At 49.6% G+C, this 11,205-nt stretch overlaps 1 protein-coding gene and 3 non-coding genes across 5 annotated transcripts in view; 1 reads left to right on the top strand and 3 right to left on the bottom strand.

Annotated features, from left to right (window-relative positions):
• The window catches only part of LOC101597588 (ribonuclease 4-like), an 85,812-nt gene extending 83,026 nt beyond the window's left edge, over positions 1 to 2,786 (bottom strand). Inside the window, exon 1 of one of the 2 annotated variants that reach the window (XM_004673006.2) lies at positions 2,692 to 2,786. The gene's annotated coding sequence lies outside the window, so the exon portion shown is untranslated. Of the gene's footprint in view, positions 1 to 282; positions 324 to 2,691 lie in introns of those variants that run through there. The other variant, XM_045156730.1, reaches the window with a different exon arrangement.
• A 375-nt stretch (positions 2,787 to 3,161) lies between these two features.
• Positions 3,162 to 3,233, bottom strand: Trnap-ugg. Its single transcript has one exon. It is a non-coding gene; the product is annotated as a tRNA-Pro (tRNA).
• A 1,704-nt stretch (positions 3,234 to 4,937) lies between these two features.
• Trnat-ugu lies at positions 4,938 to 5,010 on the bottom strand. Its single transcript has one exon. It is a non-coding gene; the product is annotated as a tRNA-Thr (tRNA).
• Positions 5,011 to 9,910: 4,900 nt separating this feature from the next.
• Positions 9,911 to 10,004, top strand: Trnay-gua. The gene is made up of 2 exons: positions 9,911 to 9,947; positions 9,969 to 10,004. It is a non-coding gene; the product is annotated as a tRNA-Tyr (tRNA).
• The last annotated feature ends 1,201 nt before the right edge of the window (positions 10,005 to 11,205 follow it).

Genomic DNA, 11,205 nt, shown 5'->3' with positions numbered 1-11,205 from the left:
TAGTCATCAGTATAGCTTTTCTTCTAAAAAGCTCTCATACATGTGACTACATCTAACCATCCCCAGAACTGTGTAAAAGAAGTATTATGTGCATCTGCTTTGGATATGAGGAAACCCCGAGATCACACAGCACATGAACCACGGGTCAGACTTCAAGCCCTTCCACTCTAGGGAGAAAATCTCCTTGTCTTTCCAGACTCAGCTTGGCTGCATCCCCTCTGATAGCCTGACTAAACTTTCCTAATCCCATCTAGTCTCAAAAGGAGCTGGCCTAGTACATACCTCTAATGAGATAAGCATGGATCAAGGGTCCCAAGCCACTGGGATTTCAGATATAGCCAGGTGTGTCTACAAAGCTGGTGAGTGGGCCCGAAGGAAGTGTGTCTGTGTAAGAGGCTGTGATGGCCTGGGAGAGGATCCATCCTAGTAGAAGAACATGGTGGGAGCAGGAGGAAAGTACAAAGGCCATGGAGCTGCGTGGATGGAGCGTTCAGTGTGCATCACAGCAGCTTCTGACTCAGCTTCTTCGGTCCTATGGTATGAACACTACAGTAAATCTTGAATAAAAACCACTGTAAGACTCAGACACAAGATGGTAAATAAGTTCATAAAAACTGTGCCTTTATTTAGTTTATATTTAGGGAAACACTGCAACATTTTAGTTGTAGTTATGTTCACGTTGCTGGGACAAAGCAACTGACTGACAAGCGGCCAGGCTCCTTAAAACAAGATTGCCTCAGCCATCCCTAGTAGAAGCAGCAGCCAACTGCCAAAGCCAGAGATGACTTAGCAGTGCGGCCCTTCTCTGATACTCAAGCCCTAACACACAGCACACATGCACACCCCGGAGTCCCCAAGTGCCACCTCATCCAAAGCCTGCTCTCAGAGCCGTGCAGTGGTGGTGGGAGCAGCCCTCAGCCTCGGAGCAGTCAGGGCCCTCCTCTGCCTTGACCTTCACCTGACAATTTGGAGAATTCACTACCTTCCATCTTGTTGACAGGACAAAAAGCTAGATTTGTGGGTTTTTTTTTTCAACTTGGCACAAAGAGGTCATTTTGATACAGAAAATAGTCCCCTAAGTTTTGAATTTCATTAAGATGCATCTAGGTACTTCCTCATTTGTCTTTAAAAATATATTCAACAAGAAATTATACTCGATGATCAGTGAACATCACAATATTTTCAATTTTTTTGTTGAACCCAGAGCCTCACACATGCTAGTGATTTCCAGGTAAGCCTGGACTAGAGTGAGACAGTACCTCAAAACACCAAAAAAAAAAGTGTACTTTCACCAGTCTGCATTGGTCCATGTTGTAATCCATACATTAAGTCACACTGGCACTACTTCCAGGGCAAAAGTGAATCTCATGTACCCCAACAAGCTGAAAAGTTCTTGACCAGATGTCCTCCTCCTGCTAACATCCTGAAATAGGTCAGCTGTGGCCAAAGACATCCCTCTTTTCCTAGACTTGTGAACTCCACCCACCTGCCAAGCTAGAGTTCAACTGCACATTACCTGAGTATCTTCTCTGAAGAACAGTCATGTTACTAACACCACACCTCTCCATGTACTTAAAATAGAATGGAAAGCGCTGAGACCATCTGCCACCCCTCATTTCACAGTGAAGAGAGTCAAGACTACAGACACTACTTGTCCAAGGAACATATGGTGTTCCTGTAACTAATGCTTTCCCATGCACCACACAACTTGCATATTCCACTCAAGTAATTTCTAGTCAATCAAAGCCAATTTTAAATAAGCTACTGAAAATTGTTAAAGGAAGCCAACATGAAATATGTCCATGATTCCTCCAAACATTTTACTTCCCTTTTTATGTGTAAAAGAGTTGCTGTAAAAATTATCATGGTAAAGAAGCTCTTTAGATAGCTGAGGCTGCTCCTGGGAAGTTGTGTAGATTCCTCACAGAGGGAAGACCTTGGCCTACTGGAGATGTCCAACTGCAGCAACAGTACTGAAATGGTTTCTAATGTTCTTCCTAGAGATGCTGTTTTACAAACACACAGTTAGAGTGACATGCTTGTCTCAGAGCAAGAGAACCAAATTCCAGGTTCCAGTAAGAAAGCCTTAGAGAAGAGGCTGCTGCCAGTGCCTCCAAAAGATTGACAAGGATGAGGGTGAGTTAAGGATAAGGAGACAGGGAGAGTAGAAAGGGGAAAACCAGTCCTTAGATGTTGGTCACCAGGCAAAAACTGCTTCACAGATCTGACGACCGCCCCACCCCGCCTCCGCCCCAGGTAGCCAGTAAAGCATCCTTAGTTTCCAGTAAAGCATCCTTAGTTTCCAGTAAAGCATCCTTAGTTTCCAGCTAACGCAGGCCTTCTGGGCCTTCCTTGCTCCGCGTATTCTGCGGACTCCTCTGAGCCTGGACAAAGCGTGTTCACTCTCCACTCTTTGTCTACCAGCAGAAAGTAAAAATCGGGTGGGAATGCAGGACGGATGCCTCCTTTAAGAACTGATCTATCTTCCACCCTGCTGCCACTCCTCAGCGACCCGGGCAGGTCCATCAGGCACCTTTCCCAGGCCCTGCCACTGCCCCGCGAGGCAGCGACCTGCCTGGCCACAGCGCCCCAGACCAGGCTGTGGAGGAGCAGCAGGGGCGGCTGCGGACCCTCCAGACTGCGAACTGGGGGCCGGAGCTGGACGGTGGCGACGCAGGTTCTGTTGCTCACCTGCTTCTTCCTGGGAGGATGACGCGGAGCTGGTGGGAGACGCAGAGATCTTCTGAGTCTTGTGGATGCTGGAGGAGTGCACGCCTCGTCCTTCTATGAAATGGGGGCTCGGGGATTGGGCGGCAAGCTTTGTAGCCACTAAAGTGAAAACCACACCTCATTTCTCTGGAGACGCCTGCCCCCTAGGTCACCTTGGATCTGTTGCCAAAACAATTCCCGTCCTGGCCTAGCAGGGTCCTGGAGGGCACCCTCCAGGAGAGAAGCAGCCTGGAGATGCTCCCAAGACCTAGAAAGACCCGGGGGGGGGGGGGGCGTCCTCTATCGGAGCTCTAGGACTCAGAGTTTTAGTTTCGTTCCTACACTGGTCACCAGCTCAGTCAACCCATAAAGTTATTCAAGATCAACATCTTTTGCAGGACAAAGCAAAAGAAAGTTCGTAGAGAACTTCTTTAGTAGAGGAAAAAGAAAAAGGGCTCGTCCGGGATTTGAACCCGGGACCTCTCGCACCCAAAGCGAGAATCATACCCCTAGACCAACGAGCCACACTTGCTAACTCAGGCTTGCATTTCCTCTGTAGCACACTTTTCTTTCAACAGTTGTCGATCACACTGTACTAAAGGTTTCTTTCGTTTTTTGAGTGTTTTTTTTGTTTTTGTTTTCCTTTTGGTCTTATTTAATCTTCCCAGTCCCTACCTTTGACAATTCCCCACCTATTGACTGTGTTTGTCCCCTCGACGCTTCCAGGCTGAGGAAGGGGTCAGGAGAGAGATTTTCAGGTTTGAAGGCAGACTCATGTTTGAGTCTACAGCGTGCCCGGAGCGAACCGGGTTGCTGCGGGAGGGCCTAAGCGGAGTTCCGAGCCCCGAGCCTAGGCTGCGCACGCAGGGCATGCGCGAGACCAGAGGCTGGGCGCAGGAGCAGGCTGTGGGAGAGCCCCGGGGCTGCAGGCGAGGGCTCCGTGAGTGCGGAGCCTCAGTCTTCGGAGCCGCAGTTGCGCTTCCTGCCGCTCCCTGGCTTCAGTTTCCTCCCTCAGACCGCCACCCTCCCAGCCTCACCTCAACTCTTGTCAAATCCCACTCCTCTCCGCCCTGACTCGGCTCAATCTTTTCGCAGACCTGCAGAGTGGGGGCCTCGGGGCACTAACGCCAGGTACCATGAGGCCCTTAGTCTACGAACTCTGGACTCCTTGGCCAACTGGAAGCCAAAAGGGCGTTCTTTAAAGTGAAACGGCTTCTCCACTGGTGTGTAAGAAGCAGTCCCCAGAATTGTACCTAACAAAAATCCGGTTTTGAAGGGTGCACGCTATGCGATCTTTTCTCAGGAAAGCTCGATGCACAGAGGCTTTAAAATTCAAAACACACTCAGTCGAGCCAGTGTCAAACCAGCGACCACAGGATGACCAGCCGAAAAGCACGTCGACCGCCGTTCCGCCGAGCCGCGGGCTCGAGGCCGCAGGCCCGCTCCAGAGAGCGGCACCCAGGGACCCGTCCCTCCGAGGAAGGCCCGCCGAAGGCCCGGGGCCAGGCTGTGAGGAAGCCGGCGCCCGCAGGGGCCGGGAGCCGTCGTTCTGCAGCTGGATTCTCCCGCGTCTCTACGGGACTTGCCAGCGGAGCCAGGCGCGGCCCTGCGGCCCCGAGAGCGCGCCCCTCGCGGGGTGGGCGGCCCCCAGGCCCGGGAGCGGGGACCGCGGTCGCCGCCTCACTTCCGGGACGCCTCGGCCGGTCCTCGGGCGCAGGCGGCGCCCTCTCCCTTCGGCTGCCCGGCTGGCGCTTTCGGGGGCTGAGGCTGTGGGCTGCAGTCGAGGGGAGGAAGCCCGGTGCCTTGGGGAGTACCCCTTCGAAGAAAAAGTTTGCTTTGGATGGCTAGAGAAATCCCCAGTTCCGGTTCTTTTGAATTCATAGTAAAGTCCGAGCCGCGTCTCCCAAGGGCCCGCACTTGATTTTCGCTGCCGAGTCGTAAGCTCCTCACTGAAGCAGGAGACGCGAGCGTGGGCGAGGCAGAGCCGCGGGGGCCTGCGCGGGTCTCGCCCGCCCGGCCCTCGCCCTCGCGTCGGGGCTGCGGGTCGCGGCGCTGGGACCTGGCGGAGCACACCCGGGGTGCGCGGACGCAGAAGCGCGACACCGCGTCACTAGTGCTGAGGACCTAAAATAGGTCCGCGGCTGCTTATGAAGGATTGAGGAGAACGTGTCCATAAATTTAATTAAGGATGATAGTGAACTGAATTTTCTTCAAAAACTAGACGCTGAAGGCCCCAGCGAGATTTGAACTCGCGACCCCTGGTTTACAAGACCAGTGCTCTAACCCCTGAGCTATAGGGCCTGACAGCTTAGGAAAGCCTTTTTCTCTTAGGAAAGGACGGAATTACTGCTGCTTAACTACAATATAAGATGGCAACAAACAAAATTCAGCCCATTTTCCAAGTACAGTACTGGAATTCCGCCTGAAGACTGGTTCTTCTGATCTTGCTGGGTCTGACTACGAATGGGACTGACATTGCCAGAAAGCACTACCATCCTACAACTACACAGTAACAGAATGGAGAGCTCCTGCTTCACTCCTTCAAACTGTGCAACTTAGAACAGAAATACAGCATCAGGGATGAAATTGTACTTTGTCCACCTGCCTCGCCCCCCACCACCTTGGGTTAGCATTTGCACTATTTGCAACCACGTGCCTCTTCCAAGCTCCTTGGACACAGGAACCTTTCCGATAACCTCAAGTCAGAGCAAGCAATCACTCATTATTTAATTCATTCCTTCAATCAACAAACACCGAAATCCAATTCTGTTCTACACCAAGAAGTAGGGCCCTAGATATTATCTTGATCCTGATGTCACTGTCATTGTGTTGTGGAAATAAAATTTCTATGAAAGGGCAATCGAAAGTACCTGTGCCTAGTATGAAAGGACGGTGGTAACTCAAGATCAACAAATTTAAAACCTGAACACCCGGAGGAGTGGATTTAAGTGCAACAATGAGGGGAAGGTGAGATTTTAAACAATTAGGGAGTGGAGAGATCCTTGGTAGAAGAAAATTATGAGCAAAGTCCAATAAAGACCAAAAATTAAAACTTGGCCTGACCAAAGTGAGGTCAGGGGAAGAGACTGAGTAAAGGAAAGGTGGAGGGAGGGCTAATCAAAATCTAAGAGGATGCAAATCAATCATATGGAATCCTCTGGTTTCAGAACACTCGGGAGCCATAGATCATTGCTTGAAAATTTTCAGTGCCAGGGATGGGATACCTCCAGTGAGTTGTTGGCCAGGGAGGTCCCTGATGCCCCCAAAACATTGTAGGCCATTGCCAAGGCCCTTGGCTTCCCACCAGGAATAGATGGTAAGACCCTATAGCTGAAGACTCCACATACTTGGGCTGCAAGGCCACTGAGAAATCCCGCTGGAACTGAGCTGATAACCTCCACCATGTAGACCAGCTGACACAGAAAGCTGGAAGAAGCCATTCTACATGTAGTTCAATGGGAGAAAGAGATACCACCAGTGAAGATACTCAACAGTGGACACTGCAAGCCTTATATTTGGCCAGCCAGGCCTAATGACCCAATGGGTGCAATAGTAGCACGTCTGTCATGGTGGAAACCAACTGCGCTCCAATTGGACTGGAGGCCAGCTCCATGGGGGGCGGGGGGGATACATCCCTGATACTGAAAACTTAAAACAGGGGTAGTCATGAGCCCTAAGGGTGCAACATACACTGATGTCTGGATAAGTATATACTATGCTTATCAAAATGCCCAGTAAGTACTTCTCTTAATATTTATACCCTTATATTAATGCTACTCTCACTTTGGGTAGAGAATCTTCTCTTTTCAGATGGCAGTGACCTTGGGATGACTCAGAAGGTATCATAGTGCTGGAAAGAAGTGACTGGACTACTGAGTAACATCTCGATCACACCTTCCAAGGCTCAGGTTCTAATGCGGAAGAAGTGGTGTAAAGAATGTAAGAGCCAAAGAAGGGTAGGACTCCTTACAACCTACTCCTCCAGACACAAAATGGCCTGCATATCCATGACCTCACTGTGCTTGACACTGCCTACACAAGACCATCATAGGAGGAGGAAAAGATCATGACATCAAAATAAAAGAGAGACTGATTGAGATGGGGAGGGGATATGATGGAGAATGGAATTTCAAAGGGGAAAGTGGGGGGGGGGGGGAAGAAGGGTATTACCATGGGATATTTTTTATAATCATGGAAAATGTTAATAAAAATTGAGAAAAAAAAAAAAAAACACTTGGCCTGAAAGGGACTGGCTCAATTGATGAAGTAGTTGGCAACAAGCACAATCCATGAGTTCCAGATTCAGTGAGGGACCCTGTCTCAAAACATAAAGTGGATGAGTCAGGCATGGTGGCTCACGCCTTTAATCCCAGCACTCAGAAGGCAGAGGTAGGAGGATCACCACAAGTTCTAGACCACCCTGAGACTACATAGTGAATTCCAAGTCAGCCTGAGCTAGAGTGAAACTCTACCTTGAAAAACCAAAACTAATAATAATAATAATAATAATAATAATAATAATAATGTGCAAAACATTGAGGAAGATACCAGATGACAACATTTGGTCTATACACATCTGCACACACATGTACATACTTCAACACATGCACACACCATATGGACCATATAGAGAGAGACACACAGAGAACACTTCCTAGAAAGGATGCATGAACCCTTTTTGCCTTATAAGGAGGTTAGCCTAATGAAGTAGTTTTATAATTCTTAGTCCCCAACAATGAGAGAGCCTTGCAAAGGGAACCCAGGAAGCAAAGGCAGCAAGCATGCCAACAACACTTTATGAGGCACCAGCTAAATGGTACTAGGCAAGCTGAAGGGCCTGGAACCCAAACACTTACCAAAGTACAAGGACACCAAGCACTAACTTCCAGATGGGAAGATACACGTGGCCAAACTGCTCAAAGTTCACAAAAAAAAAAAAAAAAAATCCCCTTCTAGCCTTAAACAGGGTGATGTAAACAGGGTGTACATGCGCAACTTCAGGACTCTGTCAGCTCCACATACCACTGCTGCAAGCACCCATTAAACAAATCTATTTCCCTCTCTAAATCACCACCTTACATCCACCTACAAAAACGCCTCTCTTCATTATCTGATAGCTGAACCGGAACTGGAACCCCGGGAAGGTGGTGGGCTGCTGCCGACATTTTGTCAATTCCTGTTCCCACCTCACATTGTCCAGTGAGCTGACCGCCACTAGACGTCAGCCTCAAAAGAAGCCATCTTCAGACACCAGCCAGCAGGACCCTAAGGCTAGAAGATCAAGGCTACAGAACCAGAGTCAGAGCCCCATTAATATCCTCCAACATGCATTGAGGCTGGAATCCCATGGAGTGTTTTGACTGCTGCCTACCAGTTGCCCATTCCTGATCTCATACTCACCTTGTCCAAAAGAGGCTACACCCTGCCCCGGGCACAGCCTCTACAGTCACACTCACAAGAAAAAAAAAAAAAAAAAAAAACTACTCCTGAAACCACAGAACAAACAGGGCCCTCACTAAAAGGAATGTTCACTCAAGCATTCCTCACAAACTCTTTTCACAAAATGCTAACACAAAGTAGCCTATGCTTAGACCAGAAAAGCACAACTAGCTTTTTATTGTACTCTGCCCACCACCAACAAAGGCCACTCACTGCCTCCAAATATCACAACACCACCCCTGCTCACATGCAGCCACAGCTCTGTCTCCTCTCAATTACTTGGTCAATCATTGACTGTCTTTCATTTTCTCATACCTGACTTCTATGTCTCTCATTTGAGATATTCTCACATTTTCCCCTGTCTTGCTCTATCATCCTCTGTCCGACTCCCCCTATAACCCCCTCCATATCATGTAAGAGAGAAGAAGCATGATGCACAGCCTGGCTTAGAACTTCTGTCATAGCTCAGTCAGAAGTTCTGGTACTCTCTTTCCTGATTCCTATGACTCAGCTCCTCAACACGCATATAGGGAAAAGGTGAGGAAAGGATATGAGTGCGACGGTGGCTCCTGTCCATGCAAGAAATGGGCCCCACAGGCACCCTGAGGTTTCATTAAATGGGCAAACCTGAATGAGTCTCTGTGACCCTGGCTCAGTGCTGGACTATTGCAGAACTCACATTCGTGTGAGTTGCTCCATGTGCTTTGCGGACACGCGATGGAAGGGAAGGGCTTCCAGGCACACCGTGAGGGATTTTCAAAGGAACATCTTTGCGTTCCAGGGCTGCTTGCTCCCTATCCTGAGAAGTGAGAAAGATGATGGGAAGGGAACTGTACAAGGTATGGCTAAAGTGTAATCCAAGGCCACAGTAGGAAAACAAAAACACAATACCAGGGAAGAGTTAGGGAGACGTAAGCTCTCAATGAAGAAATCTGTGTCATTTGAACCCTGCCATCTGATCATGCAAGAGCTCAGACCAGGGTTGCTAGAACAGTGAGGGGAAGCGAGGATTTGATACCCAGGCAGGAGACCATCAATTGCAAAGGATAAGTGGCAGCATTACCAGGGGAAATTTGTTCGATGACCTGTATTCTGAATATCAGGGGAGGGGAAATGGATCCTTTTCTATCTACACCAAATCCAATATCTATTGAAGCATACACTCTGAATTTTTCTTGCCAGACCATGTCGAATTCAAGAAAGCAAATTATTGGTTTTTTTTACTTCGTTTTGTTTTTAGAGGTAAAGTCTAACACTAGTCAAGGCTGACATGAAATCCAGTCTATCATCTCAGGGTGGCCTTGAACACACAGCTCTTCTCCTGCATCTCCTTCCCAAGTGCTGAGATTAAACTCATGCAGCAAACGTATAGCCGAGGAAGCAATATTAATTGTCATACTCACATTGACCTCACAATGCCCAGGCCGGCCATGGCCTGGCCTTTTGCTGTGGGCCCCACGGCAGGCACAAGGTCCTTATGGCAAGAAACAAAGGTGGGACCACTAAGGGCAAGCAGGTGGACAGCAGCTGGGAGCCTTGCCCTGGCGATGGAGCAAGCAAAGACAGCAGACAGGTCACAACAACTTCGGTTGGGCCTACCCAGAAGGTCGGAGCAAGCCTGAGTGCCTAGGAAGCTGTCAGGCCGGTCGTGGCTTGACAGGACTCAAGCTGCCTTCTCTTCCTCACCTGACCATGGCCTAAGGAGGAGGGGACCCGCCTCCCTTTGGGCAAAGGCGACTAGGAAAGCCTCTGAGGTGTGCACCCTTCGATAGCTCAGCTGGTAGAGCGGAGGACTGTAGAGCGCACACACGCTTGTGGACATCCTTAGGTCGCTGGTTCGATTCCGGCTCGAAGGACGTGCCTCCAGCTTTTGTCCACGCACAGGTGCCCAAGCTCTGCCAACCCCCACCGGTTCACACTCAGGGCCACCACCTCTGCAGCCACCTCTGGGGGCCCCACGCTCACATGCTCACACACAAAACGCCTATGAACACACACAACCCACTATGCCCTCATTCAGGGCACCGCCTTCCCCAGCATCCCTCACAGGGAGGAGCTTCAGCCTACTCCTGAAAAACACCACAACTTTCTTTTGATCACACGCTGCTCACCACCACCCCTGGCTACACACTCACTCCTAAATTCACAACGCCGCCTCTGCTCACATGCAGACACAGCCCTTTCTCCTCTCAATTACTTGGTCAAGCATTGTCTCTCTTTCAATTTCTCATTCCTGTCTTAACTGTCTCTCCTCTCAGATGCTCTCACTTTCCCTCAATCTCTCTCTCCCTCCCTGTCTCTCTCTCTCTCTCTCTCTCCCTCTCTCTCTCTCTCTCTCCCTCCCTCCCTCTCTCTCTCTCTTTCTCTCTCTCTCCCTCTCTCTCTCAATCTCTCTCTGTCGGTAAGAGAGAATCATGATGCACTGGCTGCCTTGGAATTCAATGCACTGCTCCCTCTGGGGTACAGAGATCAATGGCGTGGAACCCGCACGCCTCTCCACGTCTTGTCCCTTTTTCTGGATCCCTGCGCCTCAGCCCTTCAAGAGTAATATTGGTAGAGGGTGAGGGAAGGCTGTGTGTTCCCCTGAGGCTCACATCTCTGTAAGAGGTCTGGCCCTACGGGCACCCGCTGGCTTCAAACAGTGGGCAAACCCGAACGTGAACCTGCCGAAAACATGCAACATGATGGACTATTGCAGAATTCATATCAGTTTCATTTGTATTTATTTATTTTTTCTGTATTTGAATTTTCTTTCCTGGTTGTTGGGAGCATGGAAAGTTGGGTGCTTGCTTTCCAAGGTAGGCTTTCGTGCCATTGCACTGTCCTGCAATTCCTAAGTAGTCTGAGTGTGGCCTTGCACTCGCCGGGATCCTCCTACCTCTGACTCCCAAGTGCCAGGATCCAAGGCATGTACCACCAAGCTCAGCTTGGAACGCACTTTCCTGCCAATTGCTCTACGGGATTTGCTGGCACCTGAAGGCAGGGCAGGGGCTCCTATCACAGTGTCCCACACTTTCTCATGACATTCCTCCCCATCCTGGGCTCTGAGGAATATGC

This window comes from Jaculus jaculus, chromosome 8 (assembly GCF_020740685.1).
Source record: "Jaculus jaculus isolate mJacJac1 chromosome 8, mJacJac1.mat.Y.cur, whole genome shotgun sequence".
In the NCBI taxonomy this organism is placed as follows: domain Eukaryota; kingdom Metazoa; phylum Chordata; class Mammalia; order Rodentia; family Dipodidae; genus Jaculus; species Jaculus jaculus.
This window is presented reverse-complemented; position numbering and strand designations above follow the sequence as displayed.